The sequence below is a fragment of the Bos indicus x Bos taurus genome, chromosome X (genome assembly GCF_003369695.1).
Source record: "Bos indicus x Bos taurus breed Angus x Brahman F1 hybrid chromosome X, Bos_hybrid_MaternalHap_v2.0, whole genome shotgun sequence".
Classification (NCBI taxonomy): Eukaryota; Metazoa; Chordata; class Mammalia; order Artiodactyla; family Bovidae; genus Bos; species Bos indicus x Bos taurus.
Window position 1 is genome coordinate 39770677 of NC_040105.1, and position 13372 is coordinate 39784048.

General features: G+C 43.5%; 1 long non-coding RNA gene across 1 annotated transcript in view; it reads left to right on the top strand.

The window, feature by feature from the left end:
- LOC113887675 overlaps positions 1-1800 on the top strand; it is a 65578-nt gene extending 63778 nt beyond the window's left edge. The window contains exon 3 of the long non-coding RNA XR_003509791.1: positions 1547-1800. This is a non-coding gene — a long non-coding RNA (uncharacterized LOC113887675). The remainder of the gene's footprint in view (positions 1-1546) is intronic.
- Positions 1801-13372: the final 11572 nt, after the last annotated feature.

Sequence of the window (13372 nt, forward strand, 5' to 3'; positions counted from 1 at the left end):
CTTTAAATCTTTTACGTTTCTCCTCCTGCCCTTTCCACATGAGCGCCCTCCCCCCGACCCCCAACACGCTTCCAGTAAAGTTGTAGTGTACATCTCCCCCTCCCCGCAGTGAACCTTTGATTGAATAGCTATTCAGTGTTTATCTTATTGCATGTTTCAGTGTTTTGTAAATATTTTATACAGCTGATCCATGTAATGAATTATGGTTATTACTTTTTTTTTCCCTCTTGCACAATCCTTTCCCTGGAGTTAATAGTCATCTGGCTTTTGGGTTTCTTAATTTTTTACATATTTATCAGTAAGGCAGCTGTAAACTTTGCCAGATGTCTGAATCGCCTCTGAAGACATTCAGACACATCAAATATTTGATCGATTTCATTGGAAAATCTCTCTCCCAGAGCCATCTAATCTGCCCAAACCTGAACAGGCTGCCCTCCAGGCCTGATACATGCATGATTTTATTATTATATATTGAGCACTTATTCTGTGCCAGGCACTATGATATTTGAAGTGCACAACAATTTTATGAGGTTCATATTTGTATACCCAGGACAGTAAGTCTTAATGAGGTTAAATAACCCTATCAAAAGATGGGCTAGTAAGAGGAAGAACCAGGATTTTAGCCCATGATTGTTTAACACCAAAGCCCTGATTGGTTGATTCTGAATCATTTCTGGTGGCCAGAATTGGAGGTTTATTTTGAACATGACAATAATAAACTTTCCATTTATAAGCCACTTTATACCTTTGAAAATGCTTTTATGTACATTAAGTCATTTGATTTTCACATGAATCCTGCAGATGGGAGATGAGTTACTGTTGTCCTTAACTGTGGAAACTGTAGAGGCTGAACCTCAGAGAGGGTGACATACCCTTGGTCACACAGTAAACTAAAGGCAGGACCAATGTTAGAACTGAGTTGATTAGTTTTCTATGGCTCTATAACAGATCACCACAAATTTAATAGCTTAAAACACAAGCCATTTATTAGTTCATAGCTCTATAGGTTAGAAACCAGGGCCCAGCGTGGCTGGATTCTGAGCTTAGATTCTCACAAGGCTAAAATCAAGGTGTTGGCTAGACCTGTAATCTTGCCTGAAGCTTAGGGCTGCCTTTTAGGCTCATTCAGGTTGGTAGCAGGGCTTAGTTCCATACAGTCGTAGGTGCCTATTCTCTTGCTGACTATTGGCCAGGCGTCACTCTCAGCTCCTGGAGACTTTTTTCAGGTCCTTGCCATGGAATGGAAAATTCTCCCTGATACCAAATATCTTTCAGGTGTTGGATCCTTCTCAGTACCAGGAGCCCAGTTCCTTTATAAAGACTCATCTGTTTAGGTCAGGCCCACCCAAGATAATCTCTCCCCCTTTTTTTCAAATTTAAGTATAATTTACTCATAATGTGCTAATTTGAGGGATACAGAATACCTGATTCAGGTTATTTTTTTTTCAGATTATATTTCATTTTAGGTTATTACAAGAAGCTGGGTATAGTTCTCTAGGCTATACCGTAAATCCTTGTTGCCTTATTTATTTTATGTGGGCGCCAGCTGCAATGGACTGTGCAGAAGCATGGCTGAGAAGAGCTACCCCTTGCCCAAGGTCAGGGGCGGTGACCGAGAGTGCCAGGCTGCATCGGCACAGGAGCGGCCGAGAGGAGCTACCACACGCCCGAGGTCAGGGGATGTGGCCGAGAGGAGCAACCCCACGTGCAAGGAGCGGCAGCTGCGCCGGTGCAGGAGGGCTGAGAGGAGCTACTCCACATTCAAGGTCAGGAGGGGCGGCTGTGAGGAGATACCCTTCGTCCAAGGTAAGGAGCAGTGGCTGCACTTTATGGAGCAGCCGTGAAGAGATATCCCACGTCCAAGGTAAGAGAAACCCAAGTAAGATGGTAGGTGTTGTGAGAGGGCATCAGAGGGCAGACGCACTGAAACCATAATCACAGAAAACTAGCCAATCTGATCACACGGACCAGAGCCTTGTCTAACTCAATGAAACTAAGCCATGCTGTGTGGGGCCACCCAAGACAGGAGGGTCATGGTGGAGAGGTCTGACAGAATGCAGTCCACTGGAGAAGGGAATGGCAAACCACTTCAGTATTCTTGCCTTGAGAACCCCATGAACAGTATGAAAAGGCAAAATCATAGGATACTGAAAAGGGAATTCCCCGGGTCGTTAGGTGCCCAATATGCTACTGGAGATCAGTGGAGAAATAACTCCAGAAAGAATGAAGGGATGGAGCCAAAGCAAAAACAATACCCAGTTGTGGATGTGACTGGTGATAGAAGCAAGGTCCGATGCTGTAAAGAGCAATATTGCATAGGAACCTGGAATGTCAGGTCCGTGAATTAAGGCAAATTGGAAGTGGTCAAACAGGAGATGGCAAGAGTGAACATCGACATTCTAGGAATCAGCGAACTAAAATGGACTGGAATGGGTGAATTTAACTCAGATGACCATTATATCTACTACTGCGGGCAGGAATCCCTTAGAAGAAATGGAGTAGCCATCATGGTCAACGAAAGAGTCCGAAATGCAGTACTTGGATGCAATCTCAAAAACGACAGAATGATCTCTGTTCGTTTCCAAGGCAAACCATTCAATATCATAGTAATCCAAGCCTATGCCCCAACCAGTAACACTGAAGAAGCTGAAGTTGAACGGTTCTATGAAGACCTACAAGACCTGGTAGAACTAACACCCAAAAAAGATGTCCTTTTCATTATAGGGGACTGGAATGCAAAAGTAGGAAGTCAAGAAACACCTGGAGTAACAGGCAAATTTGACCATGGAATACGGAATGAAGCAGGGCAAAGGCTAATAAGAGTTCTGCCAAGAGAACGCACTGGTCATAGCAAACACCCTCTTCCAACAACACAAGAGAAGACTCTACACATGGACATCACCAGATGGTCAACACTGAAATCAGATTGATTATATTCTTTGCAGCCAAAGATGGAGAAGCTCTATACAGTCAGCAAAAACAAGACCAGGAGCTGACTGTGGCTCAGATCATGAGCTCCTTATTGCCAAATTCAGACTTAAATTGAAAAAGTGGGGAAAACCACTAGACCATTCAGGTATGACCTAAATCAAATCCCTTATGATTATACAATGGAAGTGAGAAATAGATTTAAGGGACTAGATCTGATAGAGTCCCTGATGAACAATGGATGGAAGTTCGTGACATTGTACAGGAGACAGGGATCAAGACCATCCCCATGGAAAAGAAATGCAAAAGGGCAAAATGGCTGTCTGAGTAGGCCTTAAAAATAGCTGTGAAAAGAAGAGAAGCGAAAAGCAAAGGAGAAAAAGAAAAATATACCCATTTGAATGCAGAGCTCCAAAGAATAGCAGGGAGAGATAAGAAAGCCTTCCTCAGCAATCAATGCAAAGAAATAGAGGAAAACAACAGAATGGGAAAGACTAGAGATCTCTTCAAGAAAATTAGAGATACCAAGGGAACATTTCATGCAAAGATGGGCTCGATAAAGGACAGAAATGGTATGGACCTAACAGAAGCAGAAGATATTAAGAAGAGGTGGCAAGAATACACAGAAGAACTGTACAAAAAAGAGCTTCATGACCCAGATGATGATGGTGTGATCACTCACCTAGAGCCAGACATCCTGGAATGTGAAGTCAAGTGGGCCTTAGAAAACATTACTACAAACAAAGCTAGTAGAGGTGATGGAATTCCAGTTGAGCTATTCTAAATCCTGAAAGATGATGCTGTGAAAGTGCTGCACTCAATATGCCAGCAAATTTGGAAAACTCAGCAGTGGCCACAGAACTGGAAAAGGTCAGTTTTCATTCCAATCCCAAAGAAAGGCAATGCCAAAGAATGCTCAAATTACCGCACAATTGCACTTATCTCACACGCTAGTAAAGTAATGCTCAAAATTCTCCAAGCCAGGCTTCAGCAGTACGTGAACCATGAACTTCCAGATGTTCAAGCTGGTTTCAGAAAAGGCAGAGGAACCAGAGATCAAATTGCCAACATCTGCTGGATCATCGAAAAAGCAAGAGAGTTCCAGAAAAACATCTATTTCTGCTTTATTGACTATGCCAAAGCCTTTGACTGTGTGGATCACAATAAACTGTGGAAAATTCTGAAAGAGATGGGAATACCAGACCACCTGACCTGCCTCTTGAGAAACCTATATGCAGGTCAGGAAGCAACAGTTAGAACTGGATATGGAACAACAGACTGGTTCCAAATAGGAAAAGGAGTACGTCAAGGCTGTATATTGTCACCCTGCTTATTTAACTTCTATGCAGAGTACCTCATGAGAAACGCTGGACTGGAAGAAGCACAAGCTGGAATCAAGATTGCTGGGAGAAATATCAATAACCTCAGATATGCAGATGATACCACCTTTATGGCAGAAAGTGAAGAGGAACTAAAAAGCCTCTTGATGAAAGTGAAAGAGGAGAGTGAAAAAGTTGGCTTCAAGCTCAACATTCAGAAAACAAAGATCATGGCATCTGGTCCCATCACTTCATGGGAAATAGATGGGGAAACAGTGGAAACAGTATCAGACTTTATTTTTTGGGGCTCCAAAATCACTGCAGATGGTGATTGTAGCCATGAAATTAAAAGACGTTTACTCCTTGGAAGGAAAGTTATGACCAACCTAGATAGTATATTGAAAAGCAGAGCTATTACTTTCCCAACAAAGGTCTGTCTAGTCAAGGCTATGGTTTTTCCAGTGGTCATGTATGGATGTGAGAGTTGGACTGTGAAGAAAGCTGAGCACCGAAGAATTGATGTTTTTGAACTGTGGTGTTGGAGAAGACTCTTGAGAGTCCCTTGGACTGCAAGGAGATCCAACAAGTCCATTCTAAAGGAGATCAGTCCTGGGTGTTCATTGTAAGGACTGATGCTGAAGCTGAAACTCCAGTACTTTGGCCACCTCATGTGAAGAGTTAACTCATTGGAAAAGACCCTGATGCTGGAGGGATTGCGGGGAGGAGGAGAAGGGGACGACAGAGGATGAGATGGCTGGATGGTATCACCGACTCGATGGACATGAGTTTAAGTGAACTCCGGGAGTTGGTGACGGACAGAGAGACCTGGCGTGCTGTGATTCATGGGGTTGCAAAGAGTCGGACACGACTGAGCGACTGAACTGAACTGATAGCAATTTACATCTGTTAATCCCATATTCCTAATTTGTCCCTCTGTGCCTCCCTCTTCCATATGGTAACCATAAATTTGTTTTCAATGTCTGTGAGTCTATTTTGTATATAGTTTTCATTTCTATTATATTTTAAATTCTACATATAGGTGATACCATATAATATTCATCTTTCTCTGACTTATTTCAATACGCATAATATTCTTAGGGCCATCCATGTTGCTGCAAATGGCAATATTTAATTTGTTTTATGGCTGAGTAATATTCCATTGTGGGCTTCCCTGGTGGTTCAATGGTAAAGAATCCACGCTAAATGTAGGAAACATGGGTTCGATTGCTGGGTTGGGAAGATCCCCTGGAGAAGGAAATGGCAACGTACTCCAGTATTCTTGCCTGGGAAATCCCAAGGACAGAGGAGCCTGGTGGGCTACAGTCCCTGGGGTCACAATAGAGTTGGACACAACTTAGCAACTGAACAATAATAGTAATATTCCACTGTATATTTATACCACATCTTCTTAAGCCAGTCATTTGTTGGTGGGCACTCGGGTTGTTTACATGTCTTGGCTGTTGTAAATAGTGCTGTTATGAATATTGGATTGCATGTATCTTTTTGCATTAGAGTTTTTTTGTCTTTTTGGGTATAGACCCCAAAATGGGATTTCTGGATCACATGGTAGCTCTCTTTTTAGGTTTTTTTTTGGCTGCGCTGGGTGTTGTGGCACTTGGGCTCTTCATTGTGGCACACAGGCTTTCTCTAGCTGAGTCCCACAGGGCTTCTTGTTGCGGTTCACAGGCTTATGTTGTGGAGTATGGGCTCTAGAGCATGCGGGCATCAGTAGTTCTGGCGCATGGGCTTAGTTACCCCAGCATGTTGTATCTTAGTTCCCTGACCAGGGATGGAACCCACATCCCTGGCTTTGAAAGGTGGATTCTTAACCTCTGGACCACCAGGGAAGTGTCCTGTTTTTAGTTTTCCAAGGAACCTCCATACTGTTTTGCATAGTGGCTGTACCAGTTTACATTCCTTCACAGTGCAGCAGGGTTCCCTTTTCTCCACACCTCTTCAGCATGTATTGTTTGTAGAGTTTTTGGTGATGGCCATCCTGACAGGTGATACCTCATTGTGGTTTTGATTTGCATTTCTGTCATAATTAGTGATGTTGCGCATCTTTTCATTGCCTGTTGGCCATCTGTATGTCATGTTTTGGAGAAATGTGTATTTGGATTTTGCTCCCATTTATTGATTGGATTGTTTGAGGTTTTTTTAATATTGAGTTATATGAGCTGTTTGTATATTTTGGATATTAACTCCTTGTTGGTTGCATCATTTGCAAATATTTTCTCCCATTCCATAAGTTGTCTTTTCATTTTGTTGATAGTTTCCTTTGTTGTGCAAACACTTTAAATTTGATTAGGTTCCATTTGTTTATTTTTGCTTTTATTTCTTTTGCCATGGGAGACTGATCTAAGGAAATACTGCTATGATTTATGTCAAAGAATGTTTTGCCTATGTTCTAGGCTAGGAGTTTTAATGGAATCACATCATATTTAGGCCTTTAAACCATTTTAAGCTTATCTTCGTATATGGTGTGAGAGAGTATTCTCATTTCATTGATTTATATGTAGGGGTCTAGCTCTCCCAAGACCACTTGCTGAAGAGACTGTCTTTTCTCTATTGTATATTCTTGCCTCCTTTGTCATAGATCAATTGACTGTAAGTGTGTGGGTTTGTTTCTGGGCTCTCTATTCTGTTCTATTGGTCTATACGTCTGTTTTTGTGTCAACACCATGGGGTTTTGATTACTGTAGCTTTGTAGTGTTGTCTGAAGTCTGAAAGGGTAAGGCATGCAGCATTGTTTTTTTTTCTTAGGATTGTTTCAGCAGTTCTGGGTCTTTGTAGTTCCATACCAATTTTAGCATTGTTTGTTTTAGTTCTGTGAAAAATGTCCTGGGCATTTTGATAGGGATTGCGTTAAATCTGTAGATTGCTTTGGGTAGTATGGCTATTTTGACTATATTAATTCTTCCAATCCAAGAGCACAGGTTCTCGTTCTATTTCTTTGAATCATCTTCAATTTCCTTTATCAATGTTTTATAGTTTTTAGCATATTGGTCTTTTCACCTGCTTGGCTAAGTTTATTCCTATTTTTCCTATATTTTTTACTGTGATTTTAAACAAGATTTCTTTTACTTGCCTATTTCTGATATTTCATTATTAGTGTAAAGAATTATAATAGATTTGTATACATTGACTTTGTATACTGCTACCTTGCTGAATTCATTTATTAGTTCTAATAGTTTTGGTGTGGAGACTTTAGGGTTCTCTATATAGAATATTGTGCCATCTATGCAAATACTGATGGTTTTATCTCTTCCTTTCTAATTTGAATAACTTTTATTTCTTTTTCTTGTCTGACTGCCGTGGCTAAGGCTTCCAATGCTATGTTGAATAGGAGCCATGAGAGTAGGCATCATCGACTTTTTCCAGAATTTAGCGGGAAGGCTTTCAGGTTTTCATTGTTGAGTATTATGTTGGCTGTGGGTTTGTCATAAATGGCCTTTAATATGTTCCCTCTTTACCCACTTTGGTGAGAGTTTCTGTCATGAATGGATGTTGAATTTTGTCTAAGGCTTTTTCTGCATCTGTTGAGATGCAGCTATCAGGCTTCCCTGATAGCTCAGTTGGTAAAGAATCTGCCTGTGGTGCAGGAGACCCCAGTTTGATTCCTGGGTTGGGAAGATCTGCTGGAGTAAGGGATAGGCTACCCACTCCAGTATTCTTGGGCTTCCCTGATAGCTCAGTTGGTAAAGAATCCACCTGCAATGTGGGAGACCTGGGTTCGATCCCTGGGTTGGGACGATCCGCTGTAGAAGGGAAAGGCTACCCACTCCAGTATTCTGGCCTGGAGAATTCCATGGACTGTATAGTCCATGGGTCACAAAGAGTCAGACACGACTGAGTGACTTTCACTTTCATTGAGATGATCATATGGTTTTTGTCTTTCCTTTTGTTAGTGTGGTATATTGCATCAATTGATTCGCGTGTGTTGAACCATTCTTATGATTGTGGAATGAATCCAACTTAATCACACTGTATGTTTTTTTTATATATGTATTGTTGGGTTCAATTTGACAATATTATGTTGAGGATTTTTGCATCTATATTTATCAGAGATATTGGCCTATAAATTTCTTTTTCTTTGTTTGTAGTATCTTTGTCTGGTTTTGGTATCAGGGTGACTGTGGCCTCATAGAATGAATTTGGGAGTATTCCTTCCTCTTCAATTTTTGGAATAGTTTGAGAAGGATAGGTGTAAGTTCTAAGTTTCTTAAAAGAATCATTCACCAGAAATAAACCAGTCACAAAATGACAAATACTATATAATTCTACTTTTTTTTGGAGGTATCTACAGTAGTCAAATTCATAGAAGCAGAAAGTACAATAATGGTTGCTGGGGGCTGGAGGGAGGGGGAATGGGGACTTATTGTTCAATGAGTTTCAGTTTTACAAGATGAAAATGTTCTAGAGATCTGTTACATAACAATGTGAATATACTTGACACTACTCAATTGAACACTTAAAAATGGTTAAGATAGTAAAGTATGTTTTGTGGAGGGGTTTTTTTTGTTTTTTTTTTTACCATAGTTGCAAATAAAAATAAGTTTAAAAAAGAGAGAATCATTCACCAAAGATTTTTGTGATCTGAAGTATGAAAGAGCTCTTCAAAGCAGCCTCAGGATCAGGAAAAGTGACGAGAATGTCATAGTGGATATGGAGGATTTGTGCTCTCGACGTACATCCCACACCTTCTCTGTGCCTTTCTGTACTGCAGGTCATGGAAAGCTAGTATTCTGAGTGTGAATTGGATTCTACCAGTTTGATGCCATTATGAATAATTTGGAGGGTAGGAGTGTTCTATTGACAAGCATGGTCATAGGGTCCGTAAGTTCGTGCAGTAGTTTTCCAGTGCCCAACACTAGCTCCATGAATGTCAGCTGGAAGTTGTGGCAACAGCATACAAGCCTTCCTGACCTGGGATCACACTCTTGAAACCACCTGTCCCTGTAAAGCCTTCTGATTCCCCACCTTCCTGGCTGAAGTCAAGGTAGAGTAGCTCCCCTGAAGGCCAGTAGTTCTGTGATATCATTCTCAGTTAGTCCCAAAGGGCCAGCCCAAAGCCCGATCCTCCCATTCTTAAAACAATTTTGCAAATACCCAATCCCCTGAACTAAATCCCTTTCTGCTTACAATAACTGGGGTGATTTCTTTTCCTGCAACTGAACCCTAAGTGTTGGTGATACGTGATGATTAGGCCAGTGGATGTTTTGGAATTGGATCATGGCATCATGTGAGGTTTTGGTGGTACCCATGGAGGCCTTCTGTGTAAATGGACTTTGGCAGTAATTACCATCTGCCCCATTTTCACCCTGCTCCCTTATGCTGGGCCTCAAACCCAGCTGGGTCTCTACTGCTGCTGGCCAATGCTTTATTTCTCTCCTTTCCCTTTTATAGCTTCTAGAAAACTCTTTCCCTCTTCTCCAGCCCCCTTACCAGATTGTAGCAGACTCTAAGGCTGTCCACCCAAGGCATTCCCCCCACCTCTTCCCTGCTAAAAGAATCATATTTTGTTTGGATATTAGGCAAAGACCTCTTAATTTTAGGTGATATGTTTTATGCTGGGTTTGTGACCCAGTCTTAGTTAATAAGGGGAAGTCTCCTGGGAAGCTTCTGAAGAGACTGTTTCTTCCTGGAAAGAGGCAGTAGTGAGGGAGTTTTCTCATTGCCAGATTATTTAAGACTTCCTCTCCTAAAACAGATACTTGATGGCTGGAGCTACAGCAGCCATCTTGACACTACAAGATTGCAGGCGTAGGGGGAAGCAGTCAATAACTAAGGATGGCAGGGCAGAGTGGCTGACAGAACTGGTTCCTCCACACGATCAATGGACCATGGGCAAACCTTGAAACTGCCTGTCTCCAGACTTCTTGCTAGCTAAGCAGTAAAGGCCTTTGGGATTTAAGCCAATATTAGTTGGATTTTGGGGTGCATGTGTGCATGCTAAGTCTCTTTAGTCTGACTTTTTGTGACCCTATGGACTATAGTCTACCAGGCTCCTCTGTCAACGGAATTCTCTAGGCAAGAATACTGGAGTGGGTTGCCATGCCCTCCTCTAGGGGATCTTCCCTACCCAGGGATTGAGCCCACGTCTCTTATGTCTCCTGCATTGGCAGGTGGGTTCTTTACCACTAGCACCACCTGGGAAGCCCCATTTGGGGGTACTCAAAGCCAAAAGCCTACGTAACTGATACTTCTAGCCCATTCCCGACAACTCTCAACAAATGCCCTTGCTTTCCTTTGTAGAGAAAATGAAGTCCATTCCTGCCCACCACCCCAAAACACAAGATTTCTTCCTCTGCTCTTGTCTCATAGCCAAGGGCCTCTTACCTGATCTGAGGCTAATTTCTCCCTTGTGTCCTGAACACCAGCTCCTCTGCAGAGACCTGGGCAGTCATCTTTCTCTCCTGCATCATTCATCTCCAGCTTTCCATGGCCCTTTTCAAACTGTGGTCTTGAGTAAGCACCCAAGGCAATGTGTACTCAACTGAATGGACATGTTTCTTCCTAATCACCAGGTAACTGCTTCTCAGGTGCCCAGTCCCCTAGATGAGGCCCTGGAGGTGAAAGAAGCAGAAGATGAGGGCTTGGAACTGTTCTCTGATCCCACAGTGAGCGGCTGCCCGGGTTTGGGGATGGACCATGGGTACTCATGCCAATGCCTGCTTCCCACTGTAAGGCTTTTTTTTTCCCTTCTGCCTTTTCTCCTTATTTTTATTGAGGGCATATTTTCTTTATCTTTAAGGCTTTTATAGCTTTGTATCTCTGCCTCGTTTTAGTATATTCTGTTGTTATGATTTATGCTGCTTTTACTGGCTCTTTACCCTCAGCACATAAACATGTTTAAGTTTTCCACAGCTTAAAAAAAATAAAATAAAATGAAAAACCCTTCCTTGACCCTGCATTCTCATCGAGTTTCAGCATGCTCTCTTTCTCTCTCTCCCCACGCCCCCTTCTGTTCGTCGTGAGCTCTCTGGGAGTTATCTGCGCTCGCGGTGTGTCTTCTCATCCCACTCAATCCTTAACTCTCATCTCCAAGACCGGAAACTCAGCCCAGCCTTACTTAACACAATGGGGGTTTTATTGGCAGGATGTGAGGAATCTCACACGACTGTGGGAAGAAAAGAAGGAAAGGGATGCAGCTGGGCCACTAGATCCCCTGGGACTTTTTTCTTGTGGCCCCCACACTCTCTCTACTCCCAGCTTCTTCTGAAATGATATCATTCTTTCCTCCGCATTATGCCCAACTTGCTCCAGACCCTTCTACCCCACGACTCTCTTTAACTCCAGTTTGAAAATCCCAGGGGAGGATTCTGATTGGTCCAGCCTGAGTCAGGTATCTTCCCATGGATCAATCAGCCATGTCCCCAGGAAGCAGAGCCCCATAGCTGAGACAAAACCCCAGGGAGGGGGATTGTGAGCCAGCTTCTCAGCTGGCTTCTCCCTTTCTGCTGCTGTTTAGTCGCTCCATCCTGTCTGACTCTTTTGTAGCCCCATGGACCATAGCCTACCAGGCTCTTCTATCCATGGGATTCTCCAGGCAAGAACATTGGAGTGGGTTGCCGTTTCCTTCTCCAGGGGAACTTCCTGACACAGGGATCAAACCCTTGTCTCCTCACCTGCATTGGCAGGTGGATTCTTTACCACTGAACCACCAAGGTAGCCTGCCTTCTCCCTTACCAGCAGTATTTGCTTGAAACTCCTCTCACACACCTGTTGGTGCCCCAACCCATGTGGCATAAGTCTTACCTCTCATCCCACTGCTGTCACCAGTCTAAAGCCATGGGCTGTGCTCTGCCCATATATGCAACAGGTCAGCCATGCTGAGTGATCACAGCCCTTCCAGCTGATTCAACCATGACCCTCAGTGTAGATCCAGCCCAGCTTCCTCTAGAGGACAAATGTGGGGGCCACAGAGATGAAGCCCCAGGTCCCTTCAGGGACCTGTGACCCCTTTTTTCAGCAGAAGACCACTTCACTCCAAGGCAGTTCTTTCCTGGCGTAGCCAGCATCCAATGATGGGTCCTTTCCTCCACTGTGGGACACCTCTAACAGGCTCTGCATGTTTCAGCATCTCCCAGAAGGTCTGTGCAGGTTTGCCAGGCCAGTTTTGCAGTTTAAGCCTTCCCTCGGCCCAATTCCACTTTTTCCCCCTCCTTCCACTGATGGTATCCCTAATAACTATCTCACATGCCAAACTCCATTTTGGTTTCTGCCTCTGGAGAACCTAACCTGTGATAGATACCCCTGTGCTGTGTGTCTCATGCCAGCTCCCAGTGGTCCCTGTGGGACTGAGCACTACTTGCCCACAGTGGGAACCAACTTGGTAATGCTGCATTTCTTTACTGGCTTCCTTCCTCCCCTCATCCTACTCCCCCACTGCCCATGGTTTCTGAATCTCCTAAAATCTACTTGCTCTCAAGTCCTTGTCTCAGGGACAACCTGCACTCAGATACCAGAGTTATTATGATTTTCTTTGTTGTTGTTAAATAATGGATTGGCTGCAAAGTTCATTTGGGTTTTTCCATTAAAAACCCAAACAAACTCTTGGGCCAACCCAATACAAGAGTTCCAGCCTTTCTCTGCAGCGTGTATCACTGTGACCATGAGCTCTTCTTGAAATTCTTTCCTGCCTCAACTTGTTTGGTTTCCTGCCCTCTTGCTGCCCGCTACTTTGCCTTCCTTTCTTCCTCTGCCCACCCTGGGATTACAGCTGGGCTTCCTCCTACACCCAACACATCCCAAGAGAATTAAGACAATCCTCTGGGCTTCCCTGGTGGCTCAGAGGTTAAGTGTCTGCCTGCAATGCAGGAGACCCAGGATCGGGAAGATCCCCTGGAGAAGGGCATGGCAACCCACTCCAGTACTCTTGCCTAGAGAATCCCATGGAGGGAGGAGCCTGGTAGGCTACAGTCCACAGGGTCACAAAGAGTCAGACACGACTGAGCTACTTCGCTTTCACTTTCTGAAAGTCAACCATCATTATACAGGGATGACCCACCCTGTCTTTCTCCTGCCCAGATCTCTCTCTTGAGCTCTGGACTCAGATGACCAGCTATCTTCCAGCCATCTCTATGTGGATATCCCACAAATGCTTCAAATCAATATGGCAGAAC